The sequence below is a fragment of the Hibiscus syriacus genome, unplaced genomic scaffold (genome assembly GCF_006381635.1).
Source record: "Hibiscus syriacus cultivar Baekdansim isolate YM2019G1 unplaced genomic scaffold, ASM638163v2 tig00013960_pilon, whole genome shotgun sequence".
Classification (NCBI taxonomy): domain Eukaryota; kingdom Viridiplantae; phylum Streptophyta; class Magnoliopsida; order Malvales; family Malvaceae; genus Hibiscus; species Hibiscus syriacus.
The window spans coordinates 829,332-838,803 of NW_024062312.1; the positions used below are offsets into that span (position 1 = coordinate 829,332).

General features: G+C 37.7%; 1 pseudogene; it reads right to left on the minus strand.

Annotated features, from left to right (window-relative positions):
• Positions 1-1,327: 1,327 nt before the first annotated feature.
• On the minus strand, positions 1,328-8,153 carry LOC120206681 (annotated as a pseudogene).
• Between the last annotated feature and the right edge of the window lie 1,319 nt (positions 8,154-9,472).

Sequence of the window (9,472 nt, forward strand, 5' to 3'; positions counted from 1 at the left end):
AATTAATTAGATATTTAAGTATTAATTTTTTTAAATAAGGTAAGAATTTAAATTTTAATAATTACAAATAGAGTAAATTGAGTCATAAATTTGCACATGAGGACTGATTTAAGTCACGGCCATCAAAGCACAGTGAAGAAGGAATTATTTACTTATCTGGTACTTTGCCAGTCCCATTCAATGCTCCGACAATCGACATGAAGGCCTTCCATGTTCATTGAAGTCTCCAACAATTGGACTATAAAATTTACAGCTTTCAAGGTCTATAAATAACTTCGTTTGGAATAAAGTATTATTTTGAAAATTATAACTCTAATTTAATTTGGGTAAATTATTTATTTAATCATTTATCTATTATTTAATTTTTTATTTAATAATACTTATTTTTAAAATTATATATAATATTACATTTTAGTCCTATTTTAATCATTCATTATTAAAAAATTAATGATAATATTAACATGACATTTTATAATCATTTTTCAATACTAATATAATATTAAACCTCATCAACGACAATTTTATTTTTTTAATAATAGATAATTAAAAAAAACTAAAATATAACATTAAGTTTGATTTTAAAAGAATAATAACGGTAAAAAATTAAATAATAGGTGGGTGATAAAATATACATGGTTTACCCATTTAATTTATATTATAATTATTATTTGATATATTATTGGTTAAATATAATTTTAAAATGATAAAATATTTTATAGTATTATTTATTTTAATTATTTTTAAAACAAGTTTGGTCAAATAATAATTAGGAGTGTTCAAACAGTTAATTCGACAATCGATCGAATCGAATTTTCATTAACTGAATTAACTGAAGTTTTTTTAACCGTTAATTGTATCAACCTTTTTTTAAAATATTAACTGAACCGAATAAAGTTCGGTTATTTCGGTCGGTTAACCAAATTAACCGATTTTTTTTTATTTTTAATTAGATTAATTTGAATATAATAGAAGTACTTTTTATTTTAGTTAAAATTTAATTAGGTATTAATAATTTAATGAGTCTAGTGTGGTTAAAAATAATTGAGTCTTAAATTTTTAATGAGTTTTAGGTTAAAATATGTATTTAATATATATAATATATTTGATAATTTCTATTAATTCAATTAATTAACCGAATTTGAATTAGATTAACCGTTAACCGAATATTAAAAAATATTGATCATTCCCCAACTGAACTAATTCGCTTCGATCGATTAAATTCGATCAAAACCGAATAATAGACACCTAATAATAATTCTTAAGAAGAATTGCATCATTTAAATCTAATTCAACATAAAAAAAACTAATAATACATGTAAATCATGAACTAAAGATGTTCGTAATTACAAACTATTTGATTTGGACCCATTTCCCTTTGCTCGGAATGCCTTCGTGTACCAAAACCAACTGGTAATATCCAGGCGGCGCCACCGCCGCCGTTGCCGGTGCATAACCTTGGACTAAATAGTTCCCGGAAGAACTCTTCTTCACTCCCTCGTCGAATGCCAAAATCAGCAACCTTTGATTCATGGCGATTGAATGTGTAGTGAAGGATGGAGCCACCATTGTTACGAAGAAATCTGTCTGGTTAACACCCCCATTTAACGTGAATTCCAGCGATATTTTCTGCTTATAACCGAGCTTCAACCCCGGGTTTACTCCGGCGATCGATGGCCGGGGCTTCGTGGTGGTCAGATACGGTGGATAAAATGCTTCGAGGCTGAGCTCGGTCGGATAAAGCGCAGAGAAGTTGTAGTTGACGTTAGGGTTGCTGCCGCCGACTAAGACTCGACCGTCGGATAACAAATGAGCAGTCGAATGATAAAGTCGAGGGATCGAAGACGGGTTTAAGACCTCGAACTGGTTTTCGTCGGGGCGGTACAACACGGGACTCAGAACCGGCTGCCGTGCAACGCCCCAACCGGCTGTACCTTTGGCTGCGCCGTTTATGATGAGCACGTCTCCTGTTGGTAACATGATCATGTCCCCCATCACTCTATTCATCGGCATTTCCTCCATTTCCCATTCCGGAGATGCAGCCGTAATTATCAAACGACCACATGAATTCGACGCCGGAACAAAGTCTCCGACGTTAGCCTTTTCGTTCGAGTCCGGCGTCGTTCCACCGCATATTAAGACCTCAGCCTCCGGTGTACTTGTTGTAGGAAATAAAACGCTCACACAAACAACTTTTATTGAAACTCAAACAAATATTACAAGAGTACTCTCACTCGAAAACAAGAACTACAACTCACTCTTATAAGACTTTGCTTCTTCACTCACTTAGAAGCTCTTAATTTTTCTTGATACTTAAAACTAAAATGGGAAGGGGTATTTATACTACTCAAGAACAATCCTACACCACACAAATAAACTAATTTAAACCATTACAAATTCAACAAATATCTAACTCTCACCTAACTAAATTGATGTAAGCAATGACATCATTAATTAAATGATGTAAGCAATGACATCTTTAATTAAATGATGTAAGTAATGACATCAATTTAGTTTGGGTTTGGGTTTAGGCTCCCATAATGGATCAAGTTTATGATCCAACACCCTCCCTTAAACTTGATCTCGTGACCCCTAGTAGGTTCCTTGATCTTAAGAAGTCTTCGCTGGTCAGTGGCTTGGTAAAAATATCAGCAACTTGATCTTGTGACTTCACATATTCAACTTCCACATCTTTTCTTGCAACACACTCCCTTATATAGTGGTAGCGAATATCAATGTGCTTGCTTCGATCATGGAATACTGGATTCTTCGCTAAGGCAATGGCTGACTTGTTGTCGACACAAACCTTGGTAGGCTCTTCTTGTATCAAACCAATCTCCTTCAATAGATTTCTAAGCCAAATTGCATGACAAACACATGAGGTAGCAGCAACATATTCCGCTTCACAAGTGGATAATGTGACAATCGGTTGTTTCTTTGACATCCATGTGAATGCAATATCTCCCATGAAAAATACGAATCCAGTAGTGCTCCTTCGATTATCTATGTCTCCACCCCAATCACTGTCGCTATATCCAACAAGCTTGTAATCATTAGAAACTGAATAGAACAAGCCAAAGTCAATTGTACCTTTCAGATAGCGAAGAATTCTCTTTGCGGCTTTAAAATGGGTGGTTGTTGGGGATTCCATGTAGCGACTAACCAATCCAACTGCGTGAAGAATATCGGGTCTCGTGCAAGTTAGATAGCGTAGACTTCCTACCAAACTTTTGAAGAATGTTGGATCTACACTTTCGCCTTCTTCATGTTTGGTCATCTTGATCCCGTATTCTGCCGGTGTGCTTATTGGCTTACAGTTCTCCATCTTGAACTTCTTCAGTATCTCCTTTGCATAGCTTTCCTGTGAAATGAAAATTCCATCATTTTGTTGCTTAACTTCAATGCCAAGGTAGTACGCCATGAGCCCCATGTCTGTCATCTCGAATTCTTTCATCATCACATCCTTGAATTCATTAAACATGCTTGGGTTGCTTCCAGTGAAGATCAAATCGTCCACGTAGAGGCACACGATCAAAATATCTTCATCTTTGATCTTGATATATAGAGCATGCTCGTAGGGACATTTGTTGAAGCCATTCTCTTGGAAGTACTTGTCGATTCGGCTATTCCATGCCCTTGGTGCTTGTTTTAGCCCGTAAAGAGCCTTCTTCAACTTCAACACCTTGTCTTCATGCCCTTTGACTTCATAGCCTGATGGTTGCTGAATGTAAAGTTCCTCTTCAAGAACTCCATTTAGGAAGGCGGACTTTACATCCATCTGTTGTATCTTCCACTTGTTTTGAGCTGCCAAAGAAATGATTAGTCTGATAGTCTCCAATCGAGCAACAGGAGCAAATACCTCATCATAGTCAATTCCAGCCTTTTGACTATAGCCTTTAGCAACTAGCCTCGCCTTGTGCCTTTCAATCTCTCCTTTGGCGTTTTGCTTTGTTTTGTACACCCATTTGACACCTATCGCCTTATGTCCCTTGGGAAGTGAGGTAAGTTCCCATGTGTCATTCTTCTCGATGGCCTTGATTTCTTCGTCCATCGCATCTCTCCATTTCTTTTCTTGTACCGCTTCTTGAAAGCTCACTGGTTCACAATCGGCAAACAGACAAAATAATGTAAGATTATCTTGTCGTTCAGTTACCTCATAGAGATCTCTAAGGCTTCTTGTGCGTTGCACAACTCTTTCACTTTGACTCCCACTTGACGATGATGAAGGTGATGAGTCTCCTTGAGTGGTTGATGTTGGTGAAGTGGGTGGAGTTGCAAGCTCTTGTTGAGATTCATCTAGTTGCTCCCTCATTGTCTGCTCATCTTCTTCAAACTGAGGAAAGAAATTGAAGTCATCTGTATGGGAGTTAAAATCCCATTCTCCTTCTTCGTTGAAGACCACATCTCGACTAATCACAAACTTCTTATTGTCTGGATTGTACAACTTGTAGCCCTTCGAATTAGCATCATAGCCGATGAAGATAAAACTCTCGCTTTTATCATCAAGCTTCGTTCTTCTCTCGTCTGGTACGTGAACATGGGCTATACTTCCAAAGGTTCTCAAGTGGGAAATGCCAGGCTTTCTTCCACTCCATGCCTCTTGCGGTGTCTTTCCCCATACACTTCTTGTTGGAGATCGATTTGACAAGTAGACTGCACACGATACTGCTTCCGCCCAAAATTCTTTGGGTAGTTTCTTGCTTTTGAGCATGCTTCGTGCCATGTCGAGGATTGTTCTATTCTTTCTTTCTGCCACACCATTTTGCTGGGGGGATCTAGGAACTGTCATTGGTCGACGAATTCCATTTGCTTCACAGAACTCTTGAAACTCCCTGGAAGTAAATTCTCCACCTCGATCGGATCTCATGGCTTTGATCTTTCTACCGCTTTCTCTCTCCACTGCTGCTTTGAACTTCTTGAATACTTCAAAAACTTCTGACTTCTGTTTCAAGAAATATACCCAGGTTTTTCTTGAAAAATCATCAATGAAGAGAAGAAAATAGTTATTGTTACCGAGAGAACTTGGCTTGATCGGTCCACACACATCGGTATGGATGAGCTCAAGTGGCTTCTTAGCTCTTGTCTCTGACTCCTTTGGAAAGCTTTTCCTGAATTGTTTCCCGACTAGACACCCTTCACAGAGTTGGTCAGGATGGTTGATGTGAGGTAGTCCTTTCACCATCTCCTTCTTAGATAATAGCTCTAGACCTCCAAAATTGAGATGCCCAAATCGAAGATGCCAAAGCCATGATGCATCTTTGTAGCAAGCTTTCAGGCACTTTGCAACATCATTTTGTATGTTGATCAAGAACATTCTATTCTTTGACATCGGCACTTTAGCAATGAAGTTATTCTTATCATCTTTTATAGAAAGATTATAATTATTCATATGAATATCATAACCTTTCTCTACCAGTTGCCCTAAACTTAAAATGTTACTTTTCATATTGGGCACATAGTAGACATTTGAAATAAATTGATGTCTCCCATCTTTCAAACGGATAAGAATGTTACCTCTCCCTTTCACTGCTATTGTGGAATCATCTCCAAACGAAACATTTCCACTTACTGACTCGTCTAGCTCCACAAACATGTCTTTCCTTCCACACATGTGATTGCTTGCACCACTGTCAGATACCAGGAATTTGCTTGGCCACCATCAGTTTCCTTTCGTGCTAGAAGAAGAGTTTCTTTGCCATCTGTCTTTTCCTCCACGTAATTGGCCTTCTCCTCAATTTTGTTGTTGGGAGCTCTACATTCTGAAGCATAATGCCCAAATTTTTGACAATTATAACATCGAATTTGAGATTTGTCATACTTTGAGTTTGGATTAATTCTTCCACGGCCTCGTGTTGAGCTTTCTCCTTTCTCATAGTTGTTGTTGGAATTGTTATTGTTGTAATTCCAGCCTCGTCCACGACCTCGACTTCCACCTCGTCCATGGCCTCTACCTCTGCCTTGGCCACGTTGGTTTCTATCATTGCGTTGGCTCTCATGCATATCCTTGAGTTGCAGCTTGAGGAGTTGCTCAGTAAATCATGCTTCTTTTTATGCTTCTCTTCGTATGCTTGCAATGATCCTTGGAGCTGTTCGATCTTCATTTCTTCCAAGTCTTTAGTTTCTTCAATCGTCACGACGATGTGCTCAAATTTGGGATCCAACGAACGGAGTATCTTCTCTATTATCCTCACATCGTCTAACTTTTCACCATTTCTTTTTAATTGATTAGAAACAGCTACTACTCTTGAGAAATAATCTGAAATAGACTCAGATGCTTTCATGTTTAAGGATTCGAATTCACCTCTTAATGTTTGGAGACGAACCTTCTTCACTTGCTCGGATCCTTTGTAAGAGGTTTGCAGCTTCTCCCACGCTTCCTTGCTAGAGCTTGCACTTGAAATCTTTTCAAAACCATCATCATCTAATGCTTGATAGATGAGGTAGAGAGCCTTCTTGTCTCTCTTTCTTGAATCCTTCAAAGTTGTCTTTTGATCTGGTGTAAGAGTAGCAAAAACATCATCATCCGCAGGCTCATTATAGCCTTTCTCTATGATATCCCACACATCTTGTGATCCAAGAAGTGCCTTCATTTTGATACTCCAATTGTCGTAGTTGTTGTTGTTGAGTGTCGGAACTTGGAATGGTGCCATACCATTTGCCATATCTCTCAATATAATGAGATTTTGTAAAATCCGATTGCACGGATGAATCCGGAACGATGAAAAAAAAAACTTAGGAGGGACTTTGACACCTCGGTCAAGGGCTCCAACTCGGCTGAATCGGCTCAACTCGATGAGTCAACTCGATTTTCTGGCAGCAGTCTTCCGGCGGTGCGTGGCGGTGCGTCAGAACTCAGATTGAGAAAATTCTGGCGGCGGCGTATTCCTCTCGTCGAGACCTTCGATCTTTCCAACTCTCTCTGATGCCACTTTGTAGGAAATAAAACGCTCACACAAACAACTTTTATTGAAACTCAAACAAATATTACAAGAGTACTCTCACTCGAAAACAAGAACTACAACTCACTCTTATAAGACTTTGCTTCTTCACTCACTTAGAAGCTCTTAATTTTTCTTGATACTTAAAACTAAAATGGGAAGGGGTATTTATACTACTCAAGAACAATCCTACACCACACAAATAAACTAATTTAAACCATTACAAATTCAACAAATATCTAACTCTCACCTAACTAAATTGATGTAAGCAATGACATCATTAATTAAATGATGTAAGCAATGACATCTTTAATTAAATGATGTAAGTAATGACATCAATTTAGTTTGGGTTTGGGTTTAGGCTCCCATAATGGATCAAGTTTATGATCCAACACTTGTGTTGTTAAAATAGTTTCAAAGGTAGAAGAACAGATGAGCCTGTGCTGGGATAATTCCGGGATACCCCCACCGGGAATTTCAGGGTACCTTCTAATCACCTTGTTGTTAACATAATCGAGTAGAATCGCTCGATCATTGGCGAAAACGAAGAGATTCCCGTCGGTCGAGAGATGTAGGAAAGGGTAGAGATTGTTGGGGACCAACGGTGAATATCTTGTTTCTTTCAGGAAAGGAAGTCGGTAAAGTTCCCGATCGGAAACGGAGAGTTTCGGGATAAACTCATAAGTGAACTGATATCTTCCGCCGACGACAATGATCTTCCCGTCGGGCAAAACTTGGTTCGACGCGTACCACCTCGGTGAAAGAAGTCCGTTCTGATCTTCCTCCCAATCACAATCCATGCACGGCTTCAAATACCGAACCGCCTTCTCGCCGAGCCGATAACCACCGCTCTGGACCAACGTACCATCGACCGCCAATGCGCCCGAAGAACACCATGTATCGGATAATATAGTCAGCGGCCTAACGGCTCGAGTTACGGGATCGAACTCGACGGAATGTGCGTAACAATCTGTCGACTTCGAATCCTGGATGCACTTCCCTTGCGGAAGAGTAAGGTTGGAAGGACCGAAATCCGACCGATCGAAAGCGATAATCTTGTCGTTCGGTAACAATTGCATGTGCATGGCTGAAACTCCGATGCTTCTCTTGAGCAGTTTCCATTTCCCTCGGTGAGATTGTGCCAAGCTCAAGTCCCACGAACAACACACACAGAGTATGAATATGAAGATTTTCATGGGCTCCATTGATTTGAATATTACATGAATTGGTCTAGTTATTTGCATGTTATATGGAAAGTGGAAAGAGAAGTCAATTAATGAGAGGGAGAGTTGTATTACGGTCGCAGTGTAACGATTATATCGTAATATTTTTTAAAAGTCATCGTAATATTATAAATTGTATCTACAACATCTGCAATCGTAATATCGTAACTGTAACGACAATTTAATAATATGTTGGTGATATTGCAGATAAATTAGACATCGAATAAAAGGTTCTTATTGCTTTTCAATATTTTCTGGTTCGTTCTAATCAGTTATATTGAGCCATGAAAAACACTACATATCTTAGCTGTAACTCGGTGCATGCCCATAGTTGGGGTCACTGTGGAGTTGAAGTGGTAATTAAATGCATGAAGCTGCCAAGTTTTGCTGCTTTATGCTAGCATTTATGTCTCTCAGCGTCCAATTATACCATACTTCTCTAGGTATCATGCAACCGTTTTTTTTAAGTAGCTTGTTTTATTGAAAATAGAAAATAGAAAATATCTAAAATTACAATGAAGATTTACCAGTATAACCGTAAACGTAAAATATAATTATGACATTTTACTATTATCATTGAGACAAAAACTAGTCACCTAGATCACATAAGGACCAAAGAAGGAAAATGTAAAAAACCTAACCAAAAAGCTCGAACAAAATAAAGATACGAACAAATCTGAGTCGAGCGACGTGAGAAAATTATCCACAAACGCAAAATGCGTATCCAAATTAATCCGAGGGTTCAAAGCAAAGAAGATCAGCATGATAACAAATAAGCGCTATCTTAATCAATCTTGGCGATGTCAAATCCAACCCTGAGAAAAAAGATAAATGAAAACAATAACAAAAAACTCAAAAACTACAAAAAGACAGAGATAAACGTTCCACAAAGGCATAAATAAACATGTCACAAAGGTATATATATTTTTATTAAAAAATTAAAAAATAAACAAAGAAAAAAATAACCTACTGTCGGCAACCAATATCAAAACTGGTGCCGCCATCGACTAAACAAAATTAAAGAAGAAAAAATTGATTCGATATATAGAAAATGACACAAATTGTAAAAATAAAGAAAAAGAAAAGAAGAAGAGTGAAGGGAGAGAGCGACTAGGGTTTTTCCCTTGCAGTATTCTTCTATCATGCAACCATTTTTTAATATTGATATTTTATAATTTTTTAACGTATGTTTCACTTTTTCCGGATCTCCAATCACATATCCATTAATATTCTTTTGTTTATCGAACGTCGAGGTTTTTGATTTTTTTTTAAATCTCTGGCATGGTTTTTTATAATCGGATCGGTTAGCGAATC